Source organism: Lichenostomus cassidix, chromosome 1 (genome assembly GCF_008360975.1).
Source record: "Lichenostomus cassidix isolate B80296 chromosome 1, HeHo_3.0, whole genome shotgun sequence".
Classification (NCBI taxonomy): domain Eukaryota; kingdom Metazoa; phylum Chordata; class Aves; order Passeriformes; family Meliphagidae; genus Lichenostomus; species Lichenostomus cassidix.
The window spans coordinates 13,435,104-13,448,123 of record NC_139479.1 but is presented as its reverse complement, the minus strand read 5'-3'; the positions used below and the strand labels follow the sequence as shown (position 1 = coordinate 13,448,123).

Sequence of the window (13,020 nt, the reverse complement as noted above, 5' to 3'; positions counted from 1 at the left end):
TCATCCCTGTATGTCAGAAGCAGGGTTAGGGACTGAGGTTGTATGAAGAGGTAAAATAACTTCATACTGATAATTATACAGACTGGTAGTTATAACTTATTTTCTGACAAGGAAGGGGATCCTTGCATCTGTCAGTTTGTTGAAAGGTGTTCCCATCAACTATATATGGGGTTTGACTTTAGGATGTAGAGGGTATTGGCTTCAGTGGAGCTCTGCCAAGAGTATTAAATGGCAAATGAACAGAACTGAGGCTGGAGATTTTGTTCAGAATTGAGTGAATGATCCAAGCTGCTTTTCTGCAGTGGAAATCCTGGCTGGCTTGCTTCTGAAATCCCCAGTACTTTGCGACCTGAGGATGTTAAGACATATAAAAACTGAAAGTGATGGGGCAGTTTATCATCTAAATTTGCCTGAATGTGAGGGAAAGTCTCAAACCAGAGTGAAAATCATGCATTCACAAGAATGTGTGTTGAAGTAACTTTAAAAAAAATCTGTTATTAATAGACAATGCTGCCATTTATTGATTAGAAGGGAGCATGTAACCCTATTACTCCTTGACATCCCATAACTCCAGGACACTCAACTGTTTCTGCATTAACAAGAATATATTGAAGAAATATTCCAAAACAAGACTTTTTGGATGATTTCCCAAAAACCCCAAATAAAATCATAATGTTCTTCAAGTTATCATAAGCATTGATTTCTCCTTAATTATAAATGGACATACTGTGACAATAAAACATTTTAACTTTACTTGTTCAATAGCAATATTTTTATAGAGAACTCTCTAATTAGCTTGTGTGTTTTCCATTTTCTGCTTAATGGTGACAAATGACATTTAATTCAGGCCAAAATTAACATCATCACAGAATTATGCTGAAGAAACCACTATTTTACATTTGAACTTCACTAGTTTCTTCTCAATTAGATGAAATATATTTCTGTCTGACATACTGGGTCCTATCTCAAGTAAAGCCACATGCATTGAGTTTCAGGGAAGAAAATGCTAACAGTTTTAATGTTCCCATACTCAATTTGACAGTGGAAAATAACTGAATTTTTATGGGAAAAGGTTGGATTTAGAATAAACCTCTGTTTCTGAGTGATGACAAAGGAAGGACTGATGGGATTATCATACTTGATAGTGTTCAGGGAAAATAATGATGCATCTGTCTCTTTGATGGATTCTCATTTTAGCCAAAGCTAGCAATACAGAATCCTGGGGATACTACTGCAATTCTTATTTTCCAAAAATTCTTTCCTAGTAAAATATTCTTCATTCTGGGAACAATACATCAGAATTAATCAGGCATGTATGGGAGAACATGTGTGTTTATATGTGAGTATGAAAAAGCAATTTTAGATTTAAAAAAAGGGCAAATTACTGGCAAACTATAAATCTATTAAAATAAAATTTTAGGCCCTTTGCCTGCAAGATGGCTAAAATAACTCAACAGACTTGAGAAGCACCTTGAAGTCAGAGTTTTCTGTGTCCCTTGGAGGGGACCTTGATCTACTCTGCTCTGGCGTGGCAGACCAAAAAGCAATTGAATTCAGCAACCACCTTAGTCACTCTAGGCTATTCATATTGATTTAAAATATGATATATTTTAATCTTTTCCTTCAGATTCAAATAGGCTGTGGGTTATGGAAGGTGAAGGTACTAGAATTTTTGAGAAGGTAAAGGGATTTTGGCAAAAATAGGATTTGCAGAAGGATAAAGCAGCTGAAGATTTTCAGACAAGCAAAGCACTGTGTGTTTTGATTAAAATGGTTCTCAGTGAAATCATTAACATTGCTAATTAAATTGTCACTTTTAGATTTCATGATTAATAGTTGATGGAGATGAATGAGTAAAGTCACACCTCTCCAGTCTTTTGCTCCAGGCTTTTCAAGATTTCCTTCACAACCACAGTAGTACCTATTTCCATGAGCAGCAGCAGTAATATGGTCTGGGTTCCTTAGCTTTGCATTTGCAGTCAAATTTTCTAATATTGAATAGGGTTTGAGAGTCTTTGCATGTTTGGGGGCACTGGAACCCTCCAAGAGCACCTCTCTGGCTTGGCTCCTCTGCTACCTGGGCAGTGAGCTGCATACTGAAGCCTTTTCATCCCTGGAGTCATTTAGAGCTTCTCTCTCTCTCTAAGCCAGCCACTGATTTTCAGGAAATTGGTAAAAACACGTTATTTTTTATATGGCTGTCCTTATGTTGAATTTGGATACTGTGCCAAATCTAAAATTTATTGGAATCAAGTAAATAGATATTTAATATACTTAGATGCACACAAGAAACCATTTTCTCAGCAAGCAGGGCAGATAACAGGCCATCTCTTCAGGTAGGATCCATACCTGTACACACCATTTTCTTCCAACAGAGTTAGGGCTTTATCTGTTCCCTGCCAAAGGTTTTGACACTGGATGACAAACACATCACTGCCAGACAGAGGCAGCCCTGCCTTGGGGACAGTGGCTTGCATGCCAGCTTTGTAACCTTCAATATCACCTTTCTTGGTATTTCTTCAAGTTTTGTTTGGTATTCAGGGTTGTAAAACTCCTTCTCCCTTGGTGCACCTGCTGCTTAGTGTCTGTGTCTTATTTCAGTTTGCCACTAACCTTTTGCTTCCCCTCTCCTTTTTCTATAAAACCTATGGAACAAATCAGATAATTGGGAAAGAACTGAGTACTGTGCTGACTCATACCCATCAATAGTTCTCCTAACAAACTTGCAAATGGAGGATGAGTATTACTGCTGATGGCCCACAAGGAACAAAATAACTCTGCTTGATATTCAGATCCACAGCTAAACAGAAGTGGCAGTGGGGACGAACCAAGACACTTCCATTTGCAAATTGACTCAACTAATGCAGAGCACTTATAAAGAAAGAAAGCCATTTTAAAGCTTTTTCTTAGGCACCATCAGAATTTAACCAAAAAGATCTGCATACACCTCACTGCAAAATGCTCTCAGGAGTTAAAAGGGTCACTGTAAAGATCCATTACTTGAGTTTTCTCCACCTATTCAGTCACTGTGAAGAGGAGGTGAAAATGACCTGTTGCCTTCTACACGGGAAGTGAAATTTCCTCACTTTTAGATATGCATTCCCAAAGGAGAAATGAAGCAATGTGATATTCAGAGCAGCAACATTTAACATTTCAGCCTCGTTGAATTCACAGCTGCTGCACTCGGTATCTGTTCTTACACACAGCAGACAAGAGGGCTGGGTGACACTGTGCATGTTCACAGCAGCTGCCAGGCTGGGGGGAAAACTGCCTTTCCTGCTTAGCAGAAAAGACTGAAGGACGGCGTTTTCTGTGTTTTTTCCCTCAGGCCCAGGTTTAGACTCACCTCAGGTCAACCAGAAAGTACCTGTTACCCTCTGGGAGGATGAATATTTGTATCTTCTTACAGTTTTCCTTTTTAAAGGCTGAGGTGGTGGAAGTCCTTTCCAGCAGCAATTGGAGACCACCCTGAGCAGCACTGGTTTGCTCATTGTTCAGACCACTGCTGGCTAAACATCCCTCCCAAGTGGGAGAAGTGGAGGAAGCAAAGACAGAAAATAACTGTCAGTAATTTAATGCCTGCCAGCCATTGATGCTTTCTCAGAGCAGTGAGGATTTTTCCTCTTACAGGGAGATTCCGTCAGGCATTCCAGCTTTGTGTGAGTCCATACAATGTCAGGCTATGCCAGGGACCAGCCCAGTGATTTTAGGACTTAACTAGATGTGTATTTCCTATATAATGTAGGATTAGGGGGGAATTTCTTGAGTGGCAAAATGTCATATATAGAAACTTAAAAGTTCCTGAAAAGGTTGTTGCTCATTTATTATCTCTGTTACTGTTAAATACATTGACTAAGGCTGTCTTTTATTGTTTAGCAACTGTTGCTCAAGGTGAATTAAAATCCCAGTAGAATCCCATATTTATATGTTTTCAGATAGGTTAGATATTGTGGATAATTACATTATTCCTGTTTACTTGGAGGAAATGTAAAAATGAGAAGCTCATCCTCACACATGAGATGCTATTAATTAGGTCATATATAATCTATTGCTTAATGAGATCCTTCAGACTTTGGATGTAGCTTCTGTTTAATTCAGAGCTTTAGACACTTCCTGCAGTGTACCAAACACAGGTGATTACTGGGATCATATAGGACTAGCAGTGGCCCCAAACCACAATCAGTTCTAGTAGTCTGGATTGCACCACTTCATTATCTCTACCCCATAAAAATTGGAAAGACCTGGGTTTATGAATTACAGGTTTGATCAGACTGCGATTGGCTGCAAACCAAACCAACGCTACTTGTTAATTAGGGAATTTTGTAAAGGGATATCAAGGGACAGAAGTTTGCACCTCATCTTCTTTTCTTCCTTGGGGTTTTTATCCAACATTTTTTACTATGATTGTGGACTATGTTGAGCAATAATTCATTATGGACCTGATCCAAAGACCATTTAAGTCAGTGAAGGCAATCCCATGTAATTCAGAAACTACCATTCACTGCAAAGGGCTCTGGATGAGCTCCAGCAGCTATAAAGTCTGCTCTGGAAAAGCTCATTCCCAGACTCTACAGTAGCTCTGTGTCAGTGTGACCAGAAAATTAATATTGGAAATTTTTGTGGGTTTTTTCTCTGCTTTGATTAAGGCTGCCATGTAAGCTTTGCCATCTGCACTTCATTAGATATGTTAAGATGAGCAGCTGTGATCCCCAAGGTTGACTAGGGTATCATAATAACCACAACCAATGGTCTGCTAAGTGCCAAAAGGAGTCACTTTCACCCCTTTCAGACTGCACCTGGAGAGCAGGGCTACAGAAAGTATTTTTTTTCCTATTAAATAAGTCCCATACATTCACAGACACCACCAAAATGGTGCTACTGTGGATGTTTGCAAGATACAAGATGATGTAGAGATCCTTAAGATCCTCCACAGGAATTCAAGGCAAACAGCCCAAAAAAAGAGAAGGTTAAAGGTCAGTTCTTCATGTCATTTCATTGGGAAGAAAAAGAAAATCAAATGCTAAATCCAATAAATATTTAAACCAGTTGAGGTATCCAACAAGTGAATAAAAAAAAAAAAAGCTAGTCTAGGCTGAAATTAAGCCCTCTGCTTCTTTCCCCACCATATTGTTGAACTGCCTTTTTGATATTTCCACATTTCTTATTCTTCACCACCTTCTCTACTGTGTTTCCCTTCATCTGCATGCCATGCCTAATTCATCATTGGCTGCATATGCATTCATCCAGCAAGAGGCCAAGCCCTCAGTCTGCTCCTTGGGACAGAAAGGTTTGTCTTGCTCTGGATAGGAGGTACAGGCACACATTTTTTCTCCAAAGAAAGAATAAATAGACAATGGAACCTTTAAAAAAGAGATGCATTTTAGAGGACGACTCCTGACTAATTTGGGCTTTAAATAAAAAAATGTATGATAAACCTGAAACTTACTTAAAGACATCTTAATACAATTTTGAGGGGCTTCTCCTTTAATATTCGTGTATCTAAACAGAATTCACAATGATCCTTGATAGAAGAAATTGTCACCCCCCTATGTGGTTATTCAGCAGCCTGACCAGCAAAGCCCAGAAAAAAACATTTAAATATTATTCTAAGAGATCAGTCGGTTTCAGGGAGAAGGGAACTACAAGAACCAAATTATGGTCAAGCAGTGGAAGAGCTCTGTGGGGCAAATGTTCTCTTTTGTGCATCTGTGCATGTTCACTGTCTTCTTCTTTTTTGCTTGCTCTTCATAAGACTGTCCGTAGTTTTGCAGGTCTTCATGTGTTTTTGCAACATAAAGTTTAAAAAAAATTGTGTGTGTGTATTAGAGAACTGCAGGAGTAGTTTTATATAATATTGCTCAGACTTGTAAATTTGACTGCAGACCTAACATTTTGGACCTGTTCCTACTTCAGTGCTAAAGGAGATTGAAGTACTTAAGAATTTTATATATAAATATTAGGCTTAGAAATCTCTTCCCTTAGAATGACTTCTTCAGTGCTGGGGAGGCTGTTTATTTCCTTCTTTGTATATGATTCCTCCAGAAAACCTGGTGCCAGCCCCAGATAGTTCCTTTCTTGCACAAAACTCAGCAGTAAAAAGGATGCCTGTACTTAGAGATTTCATCTAAAATAATGGATTTTTTTGTCTCCTCTTTGTAATATACAGAATTCAGTATTAACTTAGTAGAATATGGGCCTGGGTACCCCACATCCCAGTGGTTTTGGTCTCTCACCATGAACCATGGGAACACCTGCCTGGCCAGTATTTCCAGTAGGGTCCAGGGCTGCAGATGCTCAAATACAACTATCACTAAAGAAAGCCTCATTTATAGCCCATCTCCTGGCATGTGGCTTGTTTGATGGCAAATGGGAGACATTTATGCTGGTGGGAAATGTCCCTGCCTGAGCCCACAGGATGGCTGAGGAGGATCTAATTTGGTAAGTCTGGACTTTTCTAAATTTTCAGTTTTGCAGCCAAATATATTTTTAGATGTTTCCTAGGACAAGTAACCATTGCATTGTCCATAGTACAGCACTTTTGAATATGCCAAAAAAGAATAAACTGAAGCTAATCAGTAATGTTAGAGACCAAAATGCACAGCAGGTGAACAGAAATTTGGGAGGACCATACTGTTCAGGTAACCGAGATGTTTTACCCAGTGCCTAGGGACCAGATCTACAAATATCCATTTTTACAGACCTCTAATATTTCCAGTGAGTCATATCTTCTGTGCTTGCATGACTGGACAGTGTAGCTCAGTCACAGAAGGGGAAGGACATCTTGAATTGCTGGACCTGCTGTAAACGAGTTATGTCAGTGAAATGCAGAGTCCCAGAAAGCTTGTGGAATCCACATCCCTGGGAGTGTTCAAGAGCAGGCTGGATGGTTGAGTAACATGGTTGAGTGACAGGTTCCTTCCCATGGCTGGGGCTTTGGAACAGGATGCTCTTAAAATCTTTTCCAGCCCAAACTGTTCTGTGATTCTATGAATTGTATCTGCTCACCAGATCTGCTACAGGGCAATAGGTAGTCACCACTGGACCCTACCCAGCAATAAATTCAATCTTCTGAAACTGTCAGACTGCACTGCAGATGTACATGAAGGAATCCATGATGACCAGTCAGAGTTATTACAGGGTAACTCTGCTTGGGCTGCTATATGTCCACAAATTTCAGAAAAAAAAAAAAAATTATGCACGCGGACAAAATCTGTTTTAGAGCCTGGGTACATCCCACATATTATTGTATTACTCCACAGGAATTCAGGAGTTCTGAATGTACTTATTCAGCAGCAGAAGTCTCACAAAGTGCTCTCTATTAATTAAAATTACATTTTCTCTTATCTGACATGAAAGGAGAGACTTCCTCCAAATTATCTTCACTTTTGATAAAACACCTTGCAGCTTTCAGAAAGGTGCAGAATAATAGAAAATTCACAGCCTGTTCAAATTCTGAGACCATTAACTGAGACTGGTTTCCCAGAATAGCTGAGAGAGTGATCACTCCTCCTGGATATTCACACACAAGGAAACTCTTGTGGAGAAAGAGACTGTCAAATCATTGAAGAAGGACTGGATATGGGCAGATTAAATTTGCACTGTGCACCTACAGCTTTGAAACAATAACCATATGGGTCCTGAATGTGGCTCAGTCTCAATGTGGGGATCCAGGAGCTAAGTTGACTTATTTCTCATGGATGCAGTTTAATTTTTTTAATTTTTTTTTGCAGCTAAGTGTCACTGACTAATGAAAATATATCAGCACAATCCTCACAGGTTATTGTTCCACGTGGCTCTACTTCTTAGGTGGGAATTTGCTAGCAGGTCATGGCTGAAAGCAATATGAATGCATTCAGCTATTCAAATATTCAAAATATATCATGCTATATTTATTGGAAGCAAAGTCTGACAAGATTATGCGTAGACTAGGAACTGATAATGAAACATGGCATTGCATTGGCACTGGCTGTGTCAGCAACAGAGAAATTACAAACTTTAAATATTTATATGTAAAATGAAATGCAGCTATTAATGCTTCCAAGAAGCATGCACTGCAGTGCTATAGATAGACATGAAGAATAGACTTTTGGAATATCTCTAACAGGACAATTTATCATTTTTGCAGAATAGCTCCATGTCTGTGGAAACATGGTCTTAAAGAAATAAGAAAAAGAGTTGCAAAGAACCAACAAGGTCTGAACACGAAAAATGGATGTTCCTAAGGGCTTAAATACACAATGGAAAATAAATGTCATAAGTCATCCATTTTTCTGGATTGCTGATTTATTTATATTGATTTAAAAACAGTAAGTACACATATTCCTTTAAAATGCTTCAGAAGCCAATGATATTTATGGTCCTTCAAGAGATCATATACTCATTTTCTTTTCATTAATTTAATTTTTTCAAAAACTACCACTTCAGTGTTTCTTATTTTTGGTGTGAGAAGACAAGGAATAAACAGAGAAGCTCTTAAACATAGAGTTCATGGTGCTTAATCTCAGTTGCTTTTTTATGCTGGAATAAATCCTGAAGTCCTGCATAGAGCATGAGAAAGGAACCCTGGGAGGACTTAGGATCTGGGCTTGTTACATGATTTCCTTCAGCAGCATGTTGGAGCAAAGTTTCCTATTTCAGTCCCAACTTCATCAGCTATAAACCCAAGGACTACAGTAGGGCTGGGATTTCTGTTTACTTAGTCCCAAAATGGGATGAAAACATGGTGATTTCTGCCCAGTGATAAGAAAAATCTGCCTTATTGCAACACCAAAGTTAGTAATTTAAAGTCCTAGGAAGCTACACATATTGATTTGGACTGTTTTCAGTTGTCTTGTCTAAGCTGCTAGTATAAAATTCTAGTATTTTTTTGAGACAAAAAGGACTAAGGGTATGGTGTGGAACACTGTGCTTCAGTTTCTGTTTCCCGTATTTCTTAGTTTCTGTTTAGCATAAGCTCACTTGAACCAGCTAGGAAGGTGAACTGGTGTATTAGTTTGAAAACAAACCAGTGAGAGATTTCAAATCAGGACTATAATTTAATAGGAAAATTAAAAAATAAATGCAATAATACAAGAGAAAAAAAACCCCAAACTGACAGAGTCATATACAACCTGACACCCTGTTAGTCAGGGTGGTGGTAGCAGTCCAAGTGAAGCAGTTAGACTGAAGCAGTGATCCTGTGGAAGGTCTGGTCTCCACCTGAAGGTCCAGTGGTAGCTCTTGTCCCCTGGGAACCCAGTAGACAGGGCTAGCTCAGGCAGTTCCAAGGCCAGGTTATATCCAGGATGGAATGCTTGGCTCCTCCCTCCTGGGTGGAGCATCTCACAATAGGGTGAGATAATTCCATGAGTCATGCAGTGGTTTCTTGATGGCTCATTGTCTGTTATCAGGGGTGAGTTACAGCAGGAGATAACAGCTAATGTCCCACAGCTGGTGGTAATAGAACAATTATTACATCTATATTGCAACCTATGACCACTAGGAAAAGATCTCCTCCCTTCTATGAGTGATGGGAACAGCAGTATAAATCAGACCATTTGCCAACTGCAGCTGCCTTCGTGTTTCTCTTTCCTTGAACAGCTGGGACCAGGAGAGCATCCTGCTGAGATCTGACCCAGCAAAGTGAAGCAGTGCTCAGTCTGAAGCTAGAAGAGATCCCTGAACAGGTCACCACCCCACCAGGTGAACTTCAGCATCAGCTCAGACATGGACAGAACTGAGTATTGGGATACTCTCAGGTTAGATCATCAGAAATTGCTGGGGAAGTACAAACTGGGTGTTCATACAGCTATGACAGAGCCTTTAGTGATGGCCTTAAGTTGCCTCCTTAGCTCAGCTTAAGCAGAAGCATCCAAGTGGTAACCAGAATGAATTTCAGAATCTAAGCATTTGGTATGAACATATATACAAAATGCTGGGGCTTTTTCCACTACAGTATTTCTTGACTTTGAAAAATCATTGACAAAAGAAGAGGATGCATTGTGCAGGGGTTTTTTATCACTTGCCGTGAATTTGACAAAATGTGCCTTGTGTATTGCATTTCATCACCACAGATATCAGACCCTTTCTGAAGGCTATGGAAGAATGAATCTTGCAAACTGCAAACAGGAAATTAATCCACACTTGAGCTACATGGTCCTGAGGCTGTCCAGACACTGGACAGAAGGGAAGGGCACAGTTTGATCTGCTAGTTTTAAAAAAAGTATGTTCTATGCTTAAAACAGTCATGGTTTCTGAGCTCTGACCTACTAGAAAATGTATTGATATCATGCTGTAAGTCTCACACACCACCAAACAGCTGCTGGCACCTGGGTATATGCAGTGCTCCTTCCAAGTTTTAGGCAGGCTGACAAGATTATTTAAAAGTAAAGGGACTTGTGTTGAGCTTCATGACCTCTGAGCAGAATTTAGTCATTAAATCCTTGTCCTTTTTTCCAACTGTCAGCTTCAAGCCTTAAAAAAAAAAAATAAACTTTTTCCTTATAGCATGGAAATGCTATTGCTAAACTTAGTGCCTGTGGCATCACACACAAAGAAAGAGGAGCTCAGGTTAATAGAACTGTATGGTGACTAAATTGCGTATTTTGCTTCTTATCTTGCAAATAATGTGATAGCTTGCTTTGGTTTATCTTGGTGGATGATGGCCATTTACAATTCTGAGTGCAAATGCTCCTTAGAAGGTGAAATAGTCAATCTCCATTTCTTCCTCAAAGTTGCTGCTCAGCAAGGGAAACATCATAGTACAAAAACAACCCTGAAATGGTATTAGAAACACACTTCTAGAAAATTTGCCTGATTCCAAGTTTTAGGCTTAACCATCCCTTAGCATTCACATTTGAACCCAGATAAGGAATATTTTCTAGCCTGGATCTGTCTCTACTGTTTGCTCTTCTACAATCCAAGTGATCAACTTGATTAAACTAAGAATCAAGCAGAGAAACCCAAGGAATTCAGATGAGTTTACAGTCAGAAAATACCACAACACTCAAACCAGCAGTTGCAGTAATTATTTCTCTTGCACAAAAGGGCATAAGTGTTGTGTTCTAAATTTAGTAAATGGGAAGGCCCAGGCAATAAGGAAAAAATATATTTGTATTATGCATATTCTTCATGTGTAAAAGACTCTCTATGGGAAATACTGTGGTAGAACTGGTCATGAATACTTTAATGTCTTTCGGGAATTTGTAGGCAAATGTCTTTTCCATTTTAAGAAAAATCCTTCTTGGCTGAATATGCCTCAGGGGGTTTGCCTGATCCTGGACTATGGTTTCCTTTTTGCCATTAAAGTGAAATATCAAATTACAATTTACAAGTAAATTTGCAGTCTATAGTGATAGCAATATATCATCTAATACAGAGAAGCATTTCCAGAGCTCAGGGAAACAGCTCTCTGCATTCTTAAATGTCTGAATATTTCAAATACAAGAGTGTCAGCAACAGCATTTTAACCATACTTCCTAATGGCCAGTGGCAGGAGGAAGTGGAAGGATATTTCACATCCCATATTTCACATCACAGCAAAATCCAATACAAGCAATGGAGCATTCATGCATTTTTTAAGACTTGCCACTACTCTGCAGATAATTTAGTTTATTAAGTAATGCTTCATTTCAAGAAAAGTTACAGTATTTCATATCAGATGTTGTTCTTCTCCAGAATTTTTCTGTTTGTTTTTTGGTTATTTGCTTGTTTATTGGGTGAGGCTTTATTTTATTGTTTTTGTTAGGGTTTTTTGTTTGGTTGGGATTTTATGGGGTTTTTGTGGTTGTTTTGTTAGTTGGATTTTTGTTGGGTTTTTTTGATGGGTGATTTTGGTGGTTTTTTTGAGGGTTAGTGGTGAGGACACAAGCAAACCCTTTTTAAAATTGGATCAGAACATTTTAAGAAGAAAAAAGATAGGTTAAATATAATAAACTCTCGGTAATATTTAATCAGACAGCATATTTCAAAATAGCTCTGCACATATGTATGTAAAAAGCAAATTTTATATCCTTATACTTTTACTTTGATGATGAAAATTAATAGATTATTAACATATTATTCATCAATGAGAGAAAAAAAAATACAGTGATCAATAGAAAGGGATAAGGAGAGTTTTATAGGTCATTTTATTATACAGTGTTTTAACTTTGACAGGCTTAATGAATGTTCATTTACTTTACTGCCCAATGCCATGGATGTATGTGCCAGAAAAAAGGGGAAAGAAGACAATAGAAAATCTGAATACAATTTTCTGAAATTTTGTTAAAATACCTATCTTATGATGCACCTCTCATATTTCTCTTACTGTTAAAGACCTGACTTCTTTCTCACTAGTTTTGTAAGGATTAAGAGTCACCCCACTATGTGGTGTTGATAGTTTATTGTGGTACTGTTGTAGCATACAGTATCTGATGTCTGTAATTTAATGTTGTACAGAGGGCAATAATTTCCTGTTCTGCTGAGCTTGTTTGTCAAAACATGATGCTTTAACCCAATTTTGATGCATTCAGTGGAGAGGAAGAAAACATAGACACAGCAGTGCTTGTCTAAGGAGCTGGACAGACCTGCATGGCCATCACACTGAACCACTTCCTTGCCTTAATGTGTACTTGTGTTTTTCATCTGTGAGGGATTTCATACCATACAGATTTTCTAAGTCCTTGGTTACTAGGATGGCTGTCTTAAGCTTGCTTCCAGGATATGATTATAACAACACTCCAAACCCACAAAAATCCTTCAGTCTAGGTCTTGAGTGACCATGGACCATTTTAAAATGACTTAGACACTTTGAGCTGAATTTTTAATGGCATTTATGGAGCTCTGTGATGTCTCTTAGTCAAACCCTTCAATGGTGATCTGCTTGCATTTGTCTTTTCAACTCCTACTACTTCTGCTTCCAACACACACCTTTGCTTTCCCCAGGTAGCACCTGCCAGGGGTTTTCTCAGCTCTCCTTCATCAACTGTAGCAGAGCTGACAACGAGCAGTAAACATTTATGTAACATCAGATATCAAACCCATTATGAGCACAAACTTTCT

The 13,020-nt window shown here is 38.6% G+C and overlaps 1 long non-coding RNA gene across 4 annotated transcripts in view; it reads right to left on the bottom strand.

Annotated features, from left to right (window-relative positions):
* The window catches only part of LOC146444219 (uncharacterized), a 299,825-nt gene that overhangs the window by 35,919 nt on the left and 250,886 nt on the right, over positions 1 to 13,020 (bottom strand). The gene's annotated exons all lie outside the window — the stretch shown is intronic.